The 21,339-nt window shown below is 52.6% G+C and overlaps 1 protein-coding gene across 4 annotated transcripts in view; it reads left to right on the plus strand.

Moving 5' to 3' along the window:
* The window catches only part of LOC122388132, a 215,896-nt gene that overhangs the window by 49,661 nt on the left and 144,896 nt on the right, over nucleotides 1-21,339 (plus strand). The window contains exon 1 of one of the 4 annotated variants that reach the window (XM_043378933.1): nucleotides 7,378-7,950. The exons of the other annotated variants lie outside the window; for them this stretch is intronic. The gene's annotated coding sequence lies outside the window, so the exon portion shown is untranslated. Of the gene's footprint in view, nucleotides 1-7,377; nucleotides 7,951-21,339 lie in introns of those variants that run through there. 4 annotated transcript variants of the gene reach the window in all.

Consider the following 21,339-nt stretch of genomic DNA (forward strand, 5'->3'; position numbering starts at 1 on the left):
GCCCCGATTGACACGCAACGGTCCGACTTTTCATTGACTTAGTGACTTGTCTGTGGCTTGCTAATCGAAGGAAACGATACTTTACCCGATACCGGCTCGGCGATCAGCCCGTATCGCCCTCGGTGCCACTCGCCCTCGTCCTCGCGCTCGACCGGTGCGCTCGCCGCCGTGCCCATCGGCCGCTCGGCGGGACAGCGGCGTTCCCGGCGCGATTAGCGTCGTTTTTGCGCCAGTATCTGTCTGAGACATGAGCCTTGGCGGCCGATCGGAGAGCCGTTTTTCAGTCGCGCGCCGTTGCAGTTGGTGTGCGGGGGCGGTAAGGCACCGGGAAATGATGCACATCGAGGCCTCCCCGCGGGGTGATGTGGTTCAGTGTACGATACCGGGTGCAAACATGAGGCTAACGGAAAACGGGGACATTGCAGGGTGAAGCGCAGACGGGAGATCGGAAACTACTGGGGCGTCCGCTGCGACATGCAGGTGCGGCTTAGCGGACATGCGGAGCGCAAGAACAATGAGGATCAAGGCGGTTTTGCGGGCTTTGCGTTGTTTTTTCGATGTGTAATGTGTAATGTTTACATGATCTGGAGAGATGTTAAATCATATGAAAAGGAAAACGTGAACAACATGACGGATCCTTTCGCCGGAAGGGGAATGTGCCGACGCCCCGGAGGTGATGAGTTTGTCTACCTGTCACCATATTTACCTGCACAGCACGCCTGAAATTCCCCTCACCCATTCTACATACAATGGGCATCATCCCTTCATACGAGTTCTGCTGGTTTCCGTTCGGTGTAAGTCGACTACGAAACCCACACGAAGAGGCGCCTTTTCCGTCATTTAGCGATGGTAGACATCTTTTTTCACATCAGTTCCGTACCGCTGTAGCTTGGTGAAGTCTGCTCATCGGTGAACGTCACATGACCTAACGAGAACTGATGCTGGTGCCTCGGTACACGGTGGCCCATATCGGATGTGCCAAAGGAAGTTCTAAAGGTGTTCGTGCCACGTGAGAAATTATACATACTCGTATACGTGCCAAGAAAGACTCGGTGTCCAGTAGACGGACGTAACAACCTTCGCTGCAGACAGTGCAGAGTAGGTATCACATGTGTGTAAGATGTTTCTGATTTACCTTGAAATTGGGACGCTTTAAAGATGTGCGTTCTTAGGCCGTTCTACATTGCGCCTGTTACTCCTGCACTTTCCTGCGTGTGCACTGTGCACTGACTCATTGACTCCGGTCGACCCCAGTCCGGCAGGTCCATTGTTCTACGGTGATCACACCGCCTGGCGCGTGTGATGAATGGTGTGCGCACTGCAGAGGCAATCATGGCGCACTGCAAGGGCGAGCGCGGCATGACCAGCGAACCTCCCCTACTCTACAGAGGGGCGGGGCTGGGAGTGGGGGACGGGGTGTCAGAAACTGGCTGCCGAGACGGCAACTTGGAAAGGATGGAGAAGGGGAGGAGCGGCCGAGAAGTGTGTCGAGTGGAAATATAGCCACGTGGTAATTGGTGGTTGGAACCGCTGCGTTGCAAGCGTGCTAACGGCCTATCGCGCGAGGCTCGGTCGGCTTTGTTCTTGGGCAGTTCTGGGCAATGTCTAGAGTAAGAAATATTGCCCGAATGGCGCCCCGCCTTCCTTAGTGCCGGGAATCCAACCGTTAGTATGGAATGGTATGGATATATCGTCTTAGAATGGGTGAGAGTAATGGCTTTTGCAGACACGGCTATGTGTATGTCACGTTTTTGCCCCGTTTGCGGCCCGATTCGCTGGTACCGTTCGCTGGCCTTATTGACAACATCACATCACCATTTTCTCTACCCATGCATGGAGCGGTCATCATCGAAGTCATGAAGCCCAGCGCCGTCGCCGTTCCCCATATCACCTTCATTTTCATGAGCTGCCTGGCTGCCTCAGAGACCTTCTCCCAACAGTCGTCAGCCTGTCGATATGACTGACAGACGCGCCCTGATATGACACGCGACAGACGCGTGGCGGGCCCGCTCTAACGGCGACATGGATCATTGTCACACCTCCCGTCACACAGACGCCACCATAAAACAGAGCCTCCCCTACCTGGCTACCTGGAGAGCTGCGCTTAACGACGGCGAAGACCTCGCTGCTCAACGTTACGAGATCTCAATCCTCACGACGTGATGATGTCATGCGCATGATCCTCATCAAGCCAAGCCGATGGACATTTTTCCATGAGTCTCCTGCCTTGTCTGCCGTATCGCCTCCATCTGTGGGAAATTAAATGCATTTTCACCGGTAGGCAGCTCCATCGATTTGTCCATCGGCAGTAAATCTGCCAGCAAATTAGCGTGGCTAATTACTTCTAAAACGGGACGATTCCCAGCGAGATAGACGTGCTAGCCTTTCGGACCTGCAATGAATAGCCTCCTCATCTGATGGCAGTTGATCACCGGCCAAATCCGCTGCACCGGCTGCGAAGTCTGGCGCTCGGGCGGCCAACTCTGGCGCGCCGGTGGCCTACCCTGGCTCGCAGTTTTACTAATGAGCACGGCTGCTCCGTCTCATGGGCAGCGTGGTGAAGCCCTGCCATGTGGACTGAAATAGGAACTGAGATTGTGGAGCGACCGGCACGCGACCTGCTCCGGTGGTCCTGCATGTGGCACCATCACAATGACAGGGAGTCTGCTAATGCTGTAACAAAGCTGGAAGTGGGTACCTTTTTATATGTAGGAGAAGCTAACGGCTTGTTCACCAGCCCGACCGTCTTCGTTTGTCTGCCTGCCTTCATATCAGCCTGCCCGCCTGTCCATCCGTCAATCCGTCAGCTAGCCCGCCAGCCGGTCCGTCCGGTGAACCAACCGACCGACCGCCGACCGACCGATCGCCGACCGACCGACCGGCATCGTTGTTACCAATTACGGTCGTGTCCGCTGACGGGCGGCCTCGCGCAGTGCGACGTGCCCGCGCGCAGCCAAATGTGGCAGCCGCCGCTCCCGTCCGAGACTGGTCAGACTGCAGTGGCTCAGTGCAGTGGTCAGACCGCCCCCTGGGCCGGTCACAACACATGACGACCGACAGTGGTGGCGGCAGCTGCCCGATGATGACTGTCGATAGCTGAGACAGCTCGGGCAACGACTGAGTCAGAGACCGGCCGCCCGGAGACGAGGCTGATCGCGCCGGAAGGCGGCGATGACGCGATACCGGCCGGCGCGGCGTCATCCGTCATCGGGGGCACGGGTGACGGCCGACGTCACGTCCCCGCCGCCGCCAGAGGAATATCTGAATATTTTTACATGTGCTCCGACCCGGTGTTCATGGCTTTATTAGAAAGTGGTCACACGTGTTGGCTCGTTTTTATGTCTGCTAATTTAGTATTTTATAGAAGTGAATTTGATGAATACATTACACTCGAGCAGGTTGCGGATGATAAGGGAGGTAGATTTGTTTCATGGACTTCAAATTCTCGAGGTTGCCAGATGACTATTCTCTCCGGATTCGCCTAGAGTCAACAGCATCAAGACCCATCATTTTGAAAGTGGTATCAAGTGCTTGTACGGTTTCTTTTGTTCGCTGTATTTGCTTCTTGTTAGGATGCATGATTGTCAAATAACGACAGCTGCAAACATTCAGACATTGCTGCCCTTGGGGAGTTGTCAGACTTTGTTCGGCGAATCACACGGAGAGCACCAGCGCACTGAGATGCGCTGAAGGCTCTGCACACTTTGTTTAGTGTACAGGGTCCACACGAAGTGGACGATGACCACTGGTTGTTTTACTATATTCCAGTTCAGTTCAGTGAGCTCAGATTCACGCCCATCTTATCATTAATGAGTCTGTTCTTACTGACGTAATGACGCACGCTCGGCCTTACTTCGAAAGTGTGCCCCCTCGACTACTATTTGGTCCCCAACCTACCGAGCCACGCCTTACTTTCCAGCCAGCAGCCAGCAGCCGCAGTCAGTGAACCCTTCGTGGTGATACCTTTCAAACCAGCGCAAATCCAAACCCAACCGAGCGACGTGTAAACCGCCTCCCCAGTTTACGCTGTTCGTCCGAGACGGACGCAGCGCGTCTGGGTAAACAGTCGACGATCGTGGCGCAATACGGGCGCCGGGCCTGCCGGGAAGGTCGACCCGGGCCGGGGGGAGGGGGGGGGGGGGGGTCGCCCCGGGTCAGAGGAGGGTGGTCGCGGGTTGGTCGCGGGTCAGCCACGGGGCGGTGTCGGCTCTGAAGTGACGTGACGCCCCGTCTGCAAGCAGACGAGCTTTGGTCGCGTGGGGTCACACGCACACTGAGTAAACGTCGTTGGGGATTGGTGGATACAAATGACAGGTAAATGTACTATGCATTGCACACGCATGTTTACTCGTACTGTGCGCAATGGGGACTGGATGACCAGATATTGTTTGTTGCATTGCTGGTTACACTTGCGGCACTAGTAAAAGAGCCATGGTGAAAGAACATTGATTCTCAAAACCATCGTTTGTGTATGACACCCGTCACTCAATGCAGTTTCTGCTTGCTCAAGGGATTTTGTTTCCATTTCATTTGATGTTGCAGTGTAAGCTAGTGTTCAATTTCAGATAAGTATTTATTGCAAACCTTTATTTCCACTTTGTAACACAAACATCTGCTCAAATACGCTGGGGTCGCTGGGTATACCCGGAATCGGAGGCCATTTTTCACTCGGTGGATGTGAACTAACGACATATAATATGCCGCATTTTGCCGTAACACGAATACATCAAACAGTCGTTTAATGGATCAATTGTGCCTAGTCATATTCATAACTTTTTCTTAACAGTCTGTGCTATATCTGGGATATATAATTATTTACATTCGAAGAACAATGAATCTTTCCGCGGGAACACAACGCAGGAAGTGGAAGAAGACAGGATGTTTACATTGACATAATGTCGATCGGAGTCTGGATACTACCAAACGCCAACTCCATCCACTGCTACATACACGCTATCACCGACGTTTGATGCTTTCTGAGAGGTTTTATCGACGTTCAGTTTGCAAAATAAGGGCGGTCGCTTTGCTCGGCTTCATCAGAAACGGAAACAAAGCAGAACAGAAAACATCGCCCCGCGTAACCTTTGCACTGTTGTTAGCGCAACATTCAGCAGCTTGTGGCAGTTCTGCCTTACGTAACCTTGATGGTGGCGACCACTGCTGCTTAGACTTTGTGCTATATCCTGCATGTTGCGGCATCGTTTGGTATTGGCTTGGTTCACTGAAAAATACCGACGGCCATTTTTGCCCGATCCCGCACGTCAAATGTCAAATGGTTAATGCCAAATGTCGAATGTCAAAACACACATTGGTGCCGTCTTTGTTAATGCTTGAGATAGCTTATTCTGACAAGCTTGATGTAGGCGAAGTATCTTATCCTAAAATCTACACATTTTTGAAATTGGCAACCCATTTCTTTTATTTACCACCCACTTCTCCCTCTTTCCATCCTTTCCGCGGTCGGTCACCAGTCGAGGGCACAGCCAGTCGACCTTGACGTCAGCAGCACGGTGGTCGATGACGGCAGTCCTGCTGTCAGCCGCCGGCATGGGACGACCGTCAGCCGTCATCGGCTTCCACAGGGCGTCATTGAGCGTCATCGGCGTACCGCGGTGGTCGTCGCAGCCAGGACAGATCGGCGGAACGCCAGGCCAGTTGACAGCCAGGATGAATGCGCTGAGATGGTCGCGGCGGCGGCGGCGGCTCGACAGAGAACTGCCATCGGCAGTATCGTCAGTCTGTATGAATATCAACTCAAACGAATGGTATGCCAAGTTTTGAGCACCGTTGTGCCTTCCCAGAAGTGTCCGTTGTCATTTGCAAGGACTAAACCGCGGTCGCTTTTTGTAAGCGCAACGTTGGGTTTTGATAAATGAGCCTGCTACCTTCGAACGCATACCTAAACACAATAGCACCGTGACTAAAGCTTGTTAGCATTTCATGTTGAGCAACTGATGATATGCATTATTTTATTGTACGTTTATGGCGAGGCAGGAGGACCGAATGGGTTGAACGTTGTCTGCTGTGTTCATTACAGGCTGAATAAAAGCGGCGAGCGTTGCTGAGTAATCTTCAACACAGCGTCTGATTTAGAAGTCACGCCGACGCCCAGACATTCCATTCATCTCCATCCAGACACGTTTCAGGAAGCGATGCGGCCAATTTCGTGCCGAGTTCCATCTCCCGAGACGCCGTCACAGAGTGTAGAACGCTGTATCGCTCCAGTGTTTGTCGTGTATCAGTTTCCCTCCATCCTGCGCTGCCTGCCGATACAGTTGTCGATCCATTACGTATACCGCCTGCTCGGTGTCGGGGCCACTCAGGCTGGAATGTCATCCTCGGACGGTGCGGGACGGATCTCACGACTGCTCTGAGATCCTCCAGACTCAGCCTGGTCACCTGCTGTCTCCGCGAAACGCCGGACACCGACGAGAGCGTCTCAGTTCGACGAAGTCAGGGCGGAGCGCCGCTGTTCCATATCCGCGAGGCCATGGGCGGTGACAACTTTGTGTCGGCTCTCGGGCGGTGGCGAACTCTTTTGACAGCAAGAACACACCGAGGACATGGTGCTCACCGAGACGCTCCACCCTCGTAGGTATTAATATCGTAACGGGACCAAGCCGGATGATCCAGATTTTTAGCTTCACCTGGCCAATCCGAATGTGTTGTCCAGTTGGACAGTCCAGCTCAGAGCTGCACCAAAATCTAGATGACCCTAGTTTGTCTTCATAGTCCCCCAAACCTCCTCACACCATCGTTCATTTAGAAGCTCTTGAGCGGGCTGTCATGCCACCGAGGATCCTGTGCGAGCTTCAAAGCTAAGTGGATCCTATCAATCCTTCTGACTTGACCGATGGTGGCAGTGAGCTGGTGATGGTTGTAGCTGCAGGATGTTTAGTGATAAGTGATCGGTTGAGCATGGTGGCAGCTCGGTAGTTGGTGAACGCTGAACAGTGTTTCTGCGATGACGGTGAATCCGTTCATTGGATCTAGGCAGCTGTGATTGTGGCCGTCAGCCAACGCGACAGAGCCCCGAAAAGAGCATCCGACCCGACCTCCCCTCACAGACCTCTGATCGGCATGCATGACCCGGCATCTCTCCTCACCACCGCATTGTCCGGTCTGACAGGAGTGGCTCAGCTCGTCTGGGGGTGGCGTCTCTCCACCCTCCTCGCCTTCTTCCACCAACCCCAGGTCTTTTCCCTCTAGCGCCTGCCTCCGTGCCGTCTGTATCAATGACATGCCCAGTACCCACTACCCACCGCCGTCCGCCGTTCCGCCGCCGGCTCGCCGCAGCGCCTCTGGCTGCCCGCTGCCGCTCAGCGGACGGCGGACGGCGGGCGGCGGGCGGCGGGCGGCGAGCGGTGGACGGGCCGCGGCAGTCGGGCGCGTGCGGTCGGCGAGGGAGGTGGTCGTCGCTGCGCGGAGCTGTACAGACCGGCGTGTGGTGCTGTCTGGGCTACGAACAGTGACTGTGGCTCGGTTGAGGCGAACTAGAGAGTTGTGCTGACTGGCTCAGTGAGCACTGCTGAGGCAGTCGAAAAGGACGAACATTCGGAGTTGTGTGGTTGGAATCGGAAGAACTTATAGACGATTCTTGTGAACTTGTTTAGTAGTGGACGGTGTAGAGTTGGGAGTGTTGAAATTAGTGTTTGAACTGTGATCGGGTGAGACTGAGTGGCTTGAAGTGGAACTGAGTACCGCTGGTGAGCTGCGATTGCTGTGTGTTCTACGACAGTCAACGGACGTTTCAGGGAACAGCGAACGCTGACATAGTGATTGGTGAACTCGTACTCTGACAGCGGCTGCACGGCTGTTTTGGTGACATTAAACGCTGCGCAGAACTGTGACTGTGTGAGCGGTATGGCCTGATTCAGGCCATCGATACAGCACACTGGATTCCTTCCGACCTTACGTTTCCACCGCGGCAGCGAGACCGGCCGACGACAGGTACGTCCGAGCATGTCCGATGATGTCCGATGTTATCGCCGATGTCTGATTGTGTCCGATGGCGTTGACATCGAGCCCAGTTTCACGCTTCATTCCCCAGAACAGGCTCCAGTTCCCTTGCTTCTGATCTGGAGATCGATGTCCTACCTGACCTGCGTTGGCGCGTGGGTTCGGTTACCGCACTCGCTCACCGGAAGAACCCGCGGCTGTACCCCTCCCCTTCGTCCCTCCTCTATCGCCCGTGCACACGTGCGAGTGTGACCGTGCATAGACATTGGCGGCTCACTGCTCGCTGCCGGAGTACCCAGCCGCTGTAAATCTCCCTTCGCCTGGGGGCGGCGACCGTCTGACGTACGGGCCTACTGCATGTCGGGGCTCCACAACTCAGAGAGCCCTCTGTGCACCTCAGCGAGCCCACTGTGGCTGTGCAGCTCAGCGCGCCAGCCATGGGAGTTGCCAACCGGCAGCGCAGCTCAGGAGCCGGCGTCGAGCCGAGCTCTTAGCTGTAATCTACCGGGTGTGATCTATAGGCGCTTCATCGTATTTATGGCCGAACTTTGTACTGAGTTCGTTCTCATGCGCTGCGGATTGCGGATACGTTTTCGCGGCGATGGTCGTGATTGATATGAGTGTCAAGTTTTGACTAGTCATTTGTAGCAGTAGTTCATGTGGAAGAATTGAATGAATAGCTGTGGGCCATTAGCATTATGAGGCATTGTTCGACCAATAACTCAAGAAGGTGTTTAGAGTGCACCTGCAGAAATATTCCCTTGGTTATTGACTGTTTCCATTAGCACTGCTGTGCCGACGCTTGGCACATCGTGGAGGCTTATCCCCCGTTCCGCTCACTTACCCACCATATGGCCCGGGAGTGTGGTGCATTACTCAGACGCCTGCTACCCGAGAGCTGCGCCTGAAGATGACGGAACACCTCTCTTCGCCTCGCCGAGAGAATCCCGAGCCATGGGAAACGCCCCTCGTCCGTCCACAAGGCCGCCATGTCGCGTGCTACAGGTCCCTGGATCACGACACTGGCCGGGCGACGGCCGTGAAAAGTTCCATGTCATGACAGTCATCGCTGTCACAACTGCGCTGCTCCGTGTCAAACGCGACGCACTGCGACAAACACCGCGCAGGCAGACACAGGAGCGCGGTGTAACGAGCCACGCGTGACGACCAGTCCGCGGTGATGTCGCCGCAGCGGCGCCGGTCGCGATGTTACGACAAGCTCAGCTCATGACAAATGAACTGTTCGCCGCCTGTTGCGTGCACGTCCGGTCGGCTCGTCAGACCTCGACACACCCCTGCGGCCATGATCTCTGAGCTGCAACTGGGCAGACCGGCTTGCGAGACTTAGCTCTGCTAGTGACACGGTCCACCTGAACAGGAACGCTTAGTATGAACATGTTTCGCTGGCCGGACAAGCGGTTTTTCCAACGCCGAGCCAAGTACCGCGCAACCCAGCTCGGGAACCACGCGGGACCATCTGCTCTCCACGTTCTGTCTTGTGTCGTGCGGCGCCCACCGGCGCAGGCCAGGCACCCTCAGGTGAAGAACGAGCTCACCCCACGCGGGCAAAGGCGGCGTGACCGGGGCCGAGCGGTACTGGGGCCCAGCCGGCGCCGCCTCTGACGAATGGACGCACTTAGAGCACGAGCACAATCGGACCCAGGTAATTCTCAATTAGAGACGGTACGGTGTTGGTCCCGAGTCCGACCCTCCGGTGAGAAAACCATGCTCCCCAGGCGGTACAACATCCACGGGGGGTCGAAAACGGGGCTTTGTTAGGTCACCACCAGGCGGCGAAAGTGTCGCCGACTGTGTTAGCACGGCCCGTGGTCTCAGTGTTGGGAATGTTAGTTGCGGGCTGCGTCGTAGATGTCGATGATAACGCCGTTAATTTTACTCGGAATGCTCCGCCGGGCCAATGTCGGAACGTTCTGTGTAAAATTAGATCGACGCTATTATTGATTTCACGATCCCAGGTGCCGAGACTTGCTCGATCCAGCTCGCTGCAAGGTTTGGAAGTTGGAGCGGATGTTCAGAGGCTGGCATCCAGCGGGCGTGCAAGAGACTATCGAGCTAAAAGTACCGGCCGGATCAGTTTTCAAGCGTGCCTCTGGATCAACAGTATTTGTTTCAGAGATTCTCGCAACCAGCGCCAAACGCTCCAGCGACGACAGCGAACGAGTCTGATTTTTCAGCACACGTGTGCTCTCAGCCAAAGCCACCTTTCAGATCTCTCCTATGACGTGTCGTGGGTGTTGATGGGCAACCGCGAACGGCTTAATATCACTCTGGCTCGTGACTATCGTTGACAGCCCTATCTTGGCTTTTTCTTGGCGGACTGTCACGCCACAGGTCGCGGGCCCAGAGGTGGCTGTCAGATCAATGCATGCAAGGCCACCTGGTAACCCGTCTGGCACCCGATCTGGTAACCTGTCTGGCAGCCCGCATGGTGGCCTCCAGTGCCATAAAGGGTTCATTGCCAGCCAAACTGCGGGCCGCTGACCGTCCCTGCCTAATGAGTTTGCTAACTGACGGTCGCAGAACTCCGCACTGGGCCGACTGAGGCTGGAGAAGGAAGGAGCCGCGCTGATGGGGATGTCCACTGTAGGCGGCATCATAGACTGCTCTGCTTTGACGTCTCTCTCTCTCTCTCTCTCTCTCTCTCTCTCTCTCTCTCTCTCTCTCTCTCTCTCTCTCTCTCTCTCTCTCTCTCTCTCTCTCTCTCTCTCTCTCTCTCTCTCTCGACATTCCTTCATCTCTCTTCTTTCACCTCTTCACACCTCACTGCTGAGGGCTCTGTGGCTCACACCCACCCACTCCCACCTCCACCCCCACCCACCGAGTCCGTCCAACACCGGCGCACCTTGCTCTCCGGTTTCATAATGGCATTATTAGGGTGCTGATTGCGCGGCGCGCCGGGCTGCCGCGCGTGCCGCATACACCGCACTCCCGGCCCACCGGACTCCCATGCATACCAACCAGCGTGGAGAGTCGGGCCCACACTGTCCGCCTGTGGGACAACAGAGGCCGCGCCGGGGTCAGGTCACCGCCAATCAGCGCCCGTTTTTCCTGTCCGCCCCAGCGGGTTTCGGCCATTATGGGCGCCCCTAGAGTTATCTGCATATCGGCTGCGGCTCATACATAGGTGATGTTGCACAATTGGTGTCTTTTGATAAGTATCTCTGAATTCTCACCGCCTGAATTTTGATGGGTGCAGTGATTGTGGTATGAGCATGCCGGTAGAATTTTGATCTGTTGACTTGTCACGGTTTTTCTCTCTTCACGTCGTTTGTTCTGTGTGATGTCTTATTCATATCCCATTCATCCACTCTAAATTGTCTCGGATTGCATTACAATAAATCCCAATTATTTATTCATTACTTTGCTGTCATGATTTCTGATCCCTCTCCAAAGCAACCATTCGTCCTTCTCATGCATGCCATGCGCTCATTTATAAACACAATTGATGGCTGCTCCAGTCTATTTTTTTCTCATATTCGTCTCAGTCATTCTGTCTTTCTCTTCCTGTTTCGCCTTCCCATGCACCTAGATCTCTTTGCCGTCTCACCCTTTCTCTCATTGTATCCGTGTCTCTCCCCATTCACCTTTGCGCCCCAGTCATTCCTCTTCTCTCTGACCCCGTCTGGCGGCTCTGTGTGATACAGTTCGTCGGACGGCGGCACCCCTCCGACCCCGCCCCGACCTCTGACCCACCCTCGTCACGGGTCAACCAATCGTACCTGGCATTCGCCACGCTGTGCGGCGGACCATTCCTCCAAATTAACCCCAGCCGAGGCACGATGTTCCGCTCGCCGCGCGCTGCACTGAACTGGTGCGGCTGGTGGTCCGTGGGGCTGGTACGGTCCCGGTCTAATGTTCTGAGGCCCTAAGGGGTCCCTCCTGAGGTCAGGTCGTTGAATAGGTCTGAAGGGATGACGCGGTGGGTTGGGAGACCGCGTGGCTGCACGTGCAGCCAAGGCCCGTTGCGGCGGCGGAGCTCATTGAAGATCTGATGAATGGCGGAGGCGGGGTGCGCCAGAGTGGCCGGTGGGACCATCACAGACGCCGGTCCGACCCTCAATAACCAACACCTCTGCTCGCGCAACAATGGACTTGGCATGCCGACCAGCACCTCAATTATTGGCCAGCTGCTTGAACTATTGTCTCATAGATTACAAGCTCTTTTGAAAGCTTTCGAACTGTCGTGATTTCTCAGGCAGCTTGTGGCTTATATCATTCAAAAGTCAAAACGACCTATGATTTTACTGTCTCTCTACATTCGATTCTTACTTCTACCTGATTAACGAAGAGGTTAGCTCATTGCAATAAGTTTTCACCAATTCGTGACCCCGACAGCACATTTATATTCTCCTCGGTCGGTATTACACCATTCCTCTCTCTCTCCAATGAGCCATTGATCGGCTCAGGAAAGGGCCATTTGCACTATCTTAGGTCGTACTCGGTGGCACAGCGGCTCACGTCAGGTAAGTACGCGACCGGGGAGGCTGGGTGTGGGGAGGGGGGGGGGGTGTCACACCTGCCCGGTCACACAAGTGTGTCCGCTCGGACACGGGACAGTCGGTCGGCCGTCACACCTATCCTGATGTTCACACGGTGGTCTCACGGCTTATCTTCGACGCGATCCGCAGCAGCGAGACCAAATCTGAAGGGGAGGGAGTGGACACCGGCACTTTCACGCAGAGAGCAATGGGGATTAGGGTTTAGTGAGAGGACAACGTTTGTGAGTAGAGCATACTGAATGGGGCAAATATCCCCACACAAATCCAGAAAAGGACTGGGTCCCTGGGACATTATTTCAGCCTTCAGGTGTAGTTTTTTTTCTATCCACAATTCTAAGCAATTCTAAGCACATATCTCTATGACCTACCATATATCCAGCAGCCTCATTAGCTCCTGACCTTTGCGTTCTACTGAAGCTGCACCCACTGCCCCACTCTCTGTCTTTCATGCACCATTTGACCGCCGATTCGGCGACGACCCGTGGTAGGTCCGCCGGATGGGCGTGGTGGCCGCGGCGCCGCCGGCCACGGCCTGTCACACCTTCCGTGCGCCGGTTAATGGTCGCTGACCGATCAAAGCGACGATAGAGGCTGCGGCAGCAGAACGGCAGCGGCAGCGGCGCGGCGGGGGCGGCGCGGGCGTGGCTCCGCACTGCGGACCGTCCGGCCGCACCGGTCCGTCGGACCGCTCCCCACTGCAGACACGCTGCCCGACTACAAACGGGCGCATTTCGGCCGCCCCGAGTGGGCAATCAGAGCAATCGTCCGGCGCCGAGCGGGCCGCATCACGCCAAATCTGCAAGTCAAGGCGAATGGCCGGTAAACATGCAGGATGGCGCACGGCGAGCGGTGTGCGATACGGGGCCCGAGGAGCCGGTCGATTTGTATTGTTATTTAATAGGACATTGCTCCGAATGGTTATTGTAACTTCTTTCCGTCATGGCGCCACTCCTTTTGGACTCCTGAGTGGGGTCTTATCGGCTCTGATTTGTGTTCATCCTGTCACTGTATTACGAAAGTAGGGCCCGGGTGCATTTCTCTTGATGTTATTGACGCTGTAGCTAGTTCCAATGTCACCTAAACTAACATTTTACTAGCGTGCTGCTGTTAGGGCCAATAAATTACTCGTTCACAACTTTTAGGTCCTCTTAATTTATCTGTTAATATGAGAATACACATCGTGCTAATACTCGACCTTTACCCTGCATACACGGTCTAATTGCTAAAAATGCTCCATCCTGGCGCTTAATTGCTCGACGTTAATAGCAAAAAGTGCCCCAGCTGGGTAGTAAAAGCGTTACGTGACAGCAGGGGCGTTGCACCGGCTGCCTTGCTGACTTGCACTTGACCCCGCTGACCCGAGTGACCATGTGACCGATGAGGTAGCCACTGTCGCAGTCCCCCTCCCTCCTCCGGACGATGTTCGGCTGGTGACCGCCCGTTCTCAGCGGTTAGGGGCGGTTCACACGACGCCAGCGTTGTCGGGTCTTTACCGAGGCCGGTCACGGCTGGCGGTGGTGCCGGCGGGAACTGCCCTTCCCGACTACGGCTGGTCGGGAGGACCAGCGAACTGGGGAACAATGGAACTGAAAAACCGTCCCCCAGACGGGAGGTTCCGCGGTAATCAGGCGTCACACGTCTAACGTCGTCCCCGTCACCGCCCGCTGTCCACTAATCAGCAGCCGTGGTCCGGACCGCCCGACGGCGGCTTTATGCGCCAATTTTCACTCATAAAACAGCGCATATCTGATCAAATTAATCAGCTGCGCGGCGCAGGGGCGGCCAGAAGTCCATGGAGGAGCCAAAAGCAGCGCTGGCTGGCCTTATTGAATGAGGCGGCAGACAGCTCGGCGTTGGACGGCACGCTACGAGCCGGCTGCCGGACCATAACTGCCTCCCGCCGTCAGCAGCGCGCGCCAGAACTGCCTCCCGCCGTCAGCCGCGCCAGAACTGCCTCCTTGCGACGGGGCGGCGCGCAGGAACGGTCTCGGAACCGTTCTGTGCACCTGCGACCGGCCGTTGCTGCTGTTTTCAACCGCCGTCCGCCGCGGGCGGGCTGGGTGTTCGCGGAATGAATGAAGCCGCTCCTTGCGGAGGCTGGTCTCGTCTCGGGGTGACCTGGATCCGACTGTGTCTCTCGGGGCCAGCTGTGAGCTCGTGAGCCGGGTTTTGGTGCCATGAGTTATCTCTGAGTGTCATGAGTCGGGTTAGTGCGCAATGAGTTGTCCCTGCGCACCGTGAATTGTGTCGGTGTGGCGTGAGGTGAATCTGCTCGCCGTGAGTTGAGTCGACTCGCTGATCGGACCGGCACGGCATGGTTCCGTGACGCGCTCGGTCGTGACGGTGTTTTTGATCGGCTCCGATTAGCGGGCCCAACAGAGAGGAGCGAATGGACCGCCGCGCGGCCGGACAGGCTGCGCCGAACAGAGCACGGGAAATGATCCGAAACATCACAGCTCGACACTCGTGCGCGCGTCGCCGCACCGGCCGCCCCCACGCGCCCCCACCGGCGCTCCGGCGGTTATTAAAATGTACTTAGGGAATGCGTTGCACCTGTCGTCGGTTAGAGTGACGAAAACAGCGTAACGCTTCGCTAGCTTGTCCGAGCTAGCGCGTTTTCTATAGCGATTGTCAATCCGACGAATAGGCTGAAGCGAGACAGAAGAAGACAATTTCTTATGATAATGGAACAAATAGGAAAATTTCCCACATCATTGGCCAGTTTGTACTCAAAATCACACATGTCATACAATGTCCTAAACGAAGTTCTTAAAAAAAACTTCATCCTACCTCGGCGGCCAAACCTACTATATCACGGCCGTGGGTACGTTGTGACGGTGCGTCACACCGTGTACAATGTCGTGCCGCCGTCACGCGTCACGCGCCGTGACGACGGAAGGACGCTACGAATGCCGGCAATTTAGATGAGAAGCTCGCCTTCTTTGAAGATCGGTGTTGCTATGAAAGAGTGCCGCTACTCGACTCAAAATATTGAAATAAGCCTATGCTTTGCAAAACATTTACCAAAATTGCTAGCCTTGCTTGGATGGAAACGCAAGGATCTTGCACTATTTTTTTTCTAATCTCGCTGTTTTTCAATAAACAACGGCACGCAGCACTGCATTCCAGAGACCGATCCATTTCATCCGGCCATGCAGTGACCCCGGTGGTGACTAGAGTTGCAAAATTTCCCTACCGCACTACCGGCATGCCGGTAATTTTTCACTACCGCAGGTTTATTCGTGGTATCTGGCATGTCTTGCCGGTAGCATGCCGGTATTTTTGATTTTGTGCAAAAAAAAAAAAAATTATCAGCAAATGATTCAAACTTTGGACACTAAGAGGCTCTCAAATTGTAGTAACAGCAATATTAGCCACTGCAAGATACATTTTGTGGTAGAAGTTCCATTGCTAAGTGTAGGGGTAACAGATGGACCTCAGCATTTCACACAATTCACAGGCTTGGTTATAATTAGAATTGTCAAGAATCTACTGTGGTCTATATAAGGAAGAATGCTCATTCATGTTGCAAAAGCATGATAAACTAGTAAGTCTAATGGTAAGTAATACCTACGTATAGCACAATAAAATAAATAAATGTTCATGACAACATTCCCCTAGGGGAAAAGGCAGAATCAAAACACCAAAAAAACACAATGTTTGGAAACTGGCCTTGAGTCCTGAGATCATGAGATGTGGTCTGAGAAACTCTACAAAGAATTTGACACTGAAAATCCAGCTGAAAAGGCAGGTGTTAGGTAGCCCTGAGCCTGACATTGGTCCCACAATTAAATGAAAATGGATTTGAACTGGCATTTTGTCTTATCTTTACAAGAAAACACATCATGCAGGCAAAATTGACGCAAAGTGGCGCAAATAATTAGACAATCAAGGATTTACTTTTAAGATTCTCTCTCCCCTAATGAATGGTAGTAATCTGATGACGTAATATTTATTCATATAGGTACCCTTTTGGTTGAATAACTGACGAGAAATGAATTTCTTTTTAGTTAATTACACTACAATGTTGATTTCATTATAATTTAATATTGTGTTGGATAATTTTTATGAATATAATCATTCACGAGGCAGTGGCTTGCAGTCGTTAAACATTCTTTTTTTTGCAGCGTTTTAATCAGCTGGTTAAAAGCCTCAGTTATGGCGCATCTGTTTCGAAATCGATAACCTTGTGTTTGTTCCCGCTTGAGGTTGGAGAGGATGGAAGATATCGTTTTTATACATATTATTTGGTGACTATTCTCAGGACCAGTGAGTTATTAACACATTTTTACATGATTCGTATCTTATTCACGAACCAGCAAGCCATTGTGGATAGGAAAAAGTAGATGTTGATCTCGCTTCCTCAGTTAGGAAGATGGCCGAATCTGTACTTTTTACCTATGTTTTGACCATCTAGATTTTAAACATTTGGCTGGTGCCTGCAACATTTTAGGAGAATATGGAAAAGTAGAACACCTGTGAAATGTAAATGTGATTACTGCCCACTGCCCAGTCTTAAAAACACATTTCAGTAATTCAAGTCCTTTTTGTCCTCACCTTTTTGATGAATGTAATAGTTTTTTTTTGTAGGCAATACTTCTTTGATTACAGGTGATATTTTAACAGTTATAGACTGGAATTGAGTTTCAAAATTGTGGGTATTTGTGGGGCCAACTCAGCCAAAATCAGCCTGCTGGTATTTGTGGTTGGACAACGGATGGCTGTTGGGTGGGAGGGGTACTGAAACTGCCAAAATGTGGCATCTCTGGCAGGGGTAAGCTAGAATCAAGAATGCAGGTTTTTTGGTATGCCGGTAATTTGGCGGTTTTTTTGCTTGGGGCGTGGTAGCATGCCGGTATCCCAGAAAATTTTTGTGGGGCGGGGCGGTGCCGGTAGCAGGCTTTGGGGAAAACTTTGCAACTCTAGTGGTGACCTTGGCCGCGAGTCCCCGCTCGTCGCACTGGAACCTGTTCTCCCTCCAGCCGGCCTGGACTGACGGCCGCCGTTACTGGAGCGTGCCTCAGGCCCCCATCAATCACCCATTGTTCATTCATGCGATTGGCATTGGCTGTGCGTGTCTGCGTAACCAATAAGACCGGGAGGGGGTCCTGAAATGGTGGTGCATTTTTCACTGCGGGCTGTTCATTGGGACGCAGTGACGGGCATGACTGGAGTCTGACTTTGTTTGGCCTTGCTACGGTTATGCACGCGGTTGTTAATTCTAGCTTTTCCTAAGACGGAAGTAATACAAACTTTCACTGGCGGATCCAGACTTGCGTTTTGGGGGGGGCCAACTCCTGCAAGTAACCAAACCTAGGGTACCCCCAAATCCTGTTTTCTCATCGGATTTAGGCCACTTATTTTTTCGTCACAGCCCTGAAACGATATTTTTTTTAACTAAAAATAAAAAAATATAGAAATGGTAGCCCACCCAACCCGAGCCTAAATATTACTTTGAAAACACTTCAAATTGCTTTTGTCGACCAATTAGCCCGCTCCGGGTCGGTGCGTGGCGCAGCCTTCGCGGGCTGGGAGGTGTCGGTTGGACCCCCTGCCGTTCGGCCCCTGATTAAGCTAGAGCTCGCGGAAAAAAAAAACAGGCGTGTTGCCCGTGAGTGACGAGACGAAGCCGATGATACCCGATTTTTTAAGGTCCTTGGTCATTGGTTGACCTTCCAGGGCGGTGTTTCACGGTCGTGCTGACAGCCGCTGACAGCGCATTCCGCGAGCTAAGGTCAGCCTTCGGTAGTGTTGTGGGTATAGGCTTGTTGATGTCTCCATTGAAACCAAAAGTGCCATCAGCGCTGGCAGCGGCTGGCAGCGTGCCGTGAAACACCGCCCAGGTCAGGTCACAGACCCAAAAGACGGAAAAATCAGGACCTGTCAGAACCTCCTAAAGTAAGGCTGTAATACGTTTTTTTTTTGTGCTGATCACAAATTTCATGTTAGTTTGGATCATAGATAATGTCTTCATGCGTTTAGACCATGTCGGGGCAGGTCAGGTCAGATCAACCAGTAGGGGTACTTATGGGCGTCCGTATAGTAGGTGTCCACTACCACTGGCAGCTACGTAACATGATACGAAGGCATCAAAACTACTTCGTAAATGTTCAAATGGCTGCAAAATGCTAAATTCAAAATCAGCTAAACGAAACTATCCTAGAAACATGTTAAACTCGGAAAAGTGCACCGAGGTCATCAAAGGTCAATGACCTGACTTGACCGTAAGGTGACATTGGCATCCGCCCTAATGCGTGGGAGCAACATCATATCACATGTTTGAGCGTTTTAAACCACGAAAATACTATGAAAGCGCGGATAATGTGAGCCGACATACGCCGAATCGCTATTCCGGCCAAACATGGCCTCCAACATGGCCAAACATATGGTGCGTTCGGAGAGGCACATTCCACGTGGAATCCGTTGAATATTCCATGCGCGCGTAATATTTCCGGAGATTAGCCGTTCAGAGAGATACGCCTCCGAACGCGGCACGGGGAATATTCCCGGGGACGGTGAATATTCCATGCTCTCCGAACGCACGGATAGTCTCGAGAAATAGGCCACAAGTCAAAGTTCACTTGGGTCAGGGTCATGAAATTTTCAGACTTTGTCACCATGAGGGTACTAAAGTTTCGTCGAGATCGGCTTCATGATACCTTACACGATAACTTCACACGTCGATCGAGAGTTAAAGCATGGATGAAGGAGAACCAGGGGATGAAGGTTCTTTCATCCATGGTTAAAGTGTGCAATAAAAACTTCTTGGGTGAAGACAAGACCAACACTTTTATCAAGCTCACAGATTTTTAATGATACGGTATTTTCTCTCTACCTACTACGCCCTTCTCACATTCATTTTTCTTAAGTGTTTTTGGGGACAAAAAATATATGTTGTTCCCCTTTCAGGCTTGGGGGCATGACCCCGTGGCCCCCCTGGATCCGCTAGGCCGAAACTAACTAGGTCGTTTTCAAACGGTCTGATATTTCAGGTCATAGTTTGCAAACGGCCGGTGTTTTCAGGTAGTTTCATATGGCCTGACTGGGCCAGGCCGTTTGCAAACGGACCGAATTTTCATACGGCCTGTAACATATATTCAGATTTCGACATCTGTTGTAGCATCAAATGCTGATGTGGCGCACTCAAAAGCCGGAATTGGTCCTTGGATGCCGTAAGGACCCTTTTAAGAAATAAGTGACGCGACTGACCCTTAGAGATTGGCCTGAGCTGTGACCGAAATAAGTCTTTTACCCTTTCGCAGGAAGGGACAAAAAGGTCCCTCATATGCTTCTTGTACAATTACGAAACAAAACAAGTTTTTTTTTTCAACGAAAACTCAGTGAGTTTTCCTAAAAAAAATATTGCGCATATTCCGTGAATGAAAAGTTGCCGGGTCATGTCAGGTCAGGCTGCCACAGCAAGTTTGTTAACTTGACAGCTCAATCGATATTTATGCAATAAGACCTTCTCGGGTGACGATAAGACATGACGACACTTTATGAAGGAAGCTAGTAAACCCGGTAGTTTCTCCATAGGCGCGGGAACCGGGGGGAGGGGGCAGTGGTGGCAGCTTGCCCCCCCCCCCTCCCAACTCTGGGGCCGTGCGGGCGGTGCCCCCACAACTTTCAGACAGAATACCGCTCCTTCTTGCAAATGTTTTCTTTTTTTTTGTTGAAAAAGCCAAGGGATGAAAAATAAGTGGCCTAAAACCGACGACAAAACTATATTTGGGGGATCCTAGGTTGATCTCTATCATGGTGTGACCTCCCCCCCGTCTAAAAGTAGTTCCCGCGCCCCTGGGTTTCTCTACGCTATTGAATCACGCTGCTGATTCTAGTAAGTATCTACTACACAACCTTCTCACATTAATTTTTCTTCGAGCGTTTGGGGGGGCCAAAAGATTGTTGGCCCCCTCTTTCAGGCTTTTTGGGCCCATGGCCCCGGTGGCCCCCTTGAATCCGCCAGTGGGGGCGGTGCCCCCACAACTTTCAAACGGAATACCGTCCTTTTTTGCAATTGTTTTCTTTTTTTGTTGTTGAAAAAGCCAAGGGATGAAAAATAAGTGGCCTAAAACCGGTGAGAAAACTAGATTTGGGGGGACCCTAGGTTGATCTCTATTATGGTGTGCTCCCCCAGTCTGAAAGTAGTTCCCGCGCCCCTGACTTTCTCTACGCTATTGAATCACGCTGCTGATTATAGTATCTACTACGCAACCTTCTCACATTAATTTTTCTTCAAGCGTTTTGGGGGGCCAAAAGATATGTTGGCCCCCTCTTTCAGGCTTTTGGGGGGCCATGGCCCCGGTGGCCCCCCTGGATCCGCCAGTGGGGGCGGTGCCCCCACAACTTTCAGACGGAATACCGTCCTTTTTTGCAACTGTTTCTTTTTTTTTGTTGAAAAAGCCAAGGGATGAAAAATAAGTGGCCTAAAACCGGTGAGAAAACTAGATTTGGGGGGACCCTAGGTTGATCTCTATTATGGTGTGCTCCCCCAGTCTGAAAGTAGTTCCCGCGCCCCTGACTTTCTCTACGCTATTGAATCACGCTGCTGATTCTAGTAGGTATCTACTACGCAACCTTCTCACATTAATTTTTCTCCAAGCGTTTTGGGGGGGGCCAAAATATATGTTGGCCCCCCCTTTCAGGCTTTTGGGGGGGGCCATGGCCCCGGTGGCCCCCCCCTGGATCCGCCAGTGCAAACTTTTCACTAAAACCAAAAGTTCAGAGTATTGGATGAGTGGCAGTTGCACAGTTTGTTTCAGTAATCCAGTTTTTCCTTGAAAAGAGAGGAAGGTCGATGTGCAAGAAAGTGCGAAGCATCGCACGGTTGATATTATACGTACTGAAACATTCGTTCAAC

The sequence above is a fragment of the Amphibalanus amphitrite genome, unplaced genomic scaffold, assembly GCF_019059575.1.
Source record: "Amphibalanus amphitrite isolate SeventyFive unplaced genomic scaffold, NRLGWU_Aamphi_draft 000310F_arrow, whole genome shotgun sequence".
Lineage (NCBI taxonomy): Eukaryota > Metazoa > Arthropoda > Thecostraca > Balanomorpha > Balanidae > Amphibalanus > Amphibalanus amphitrite.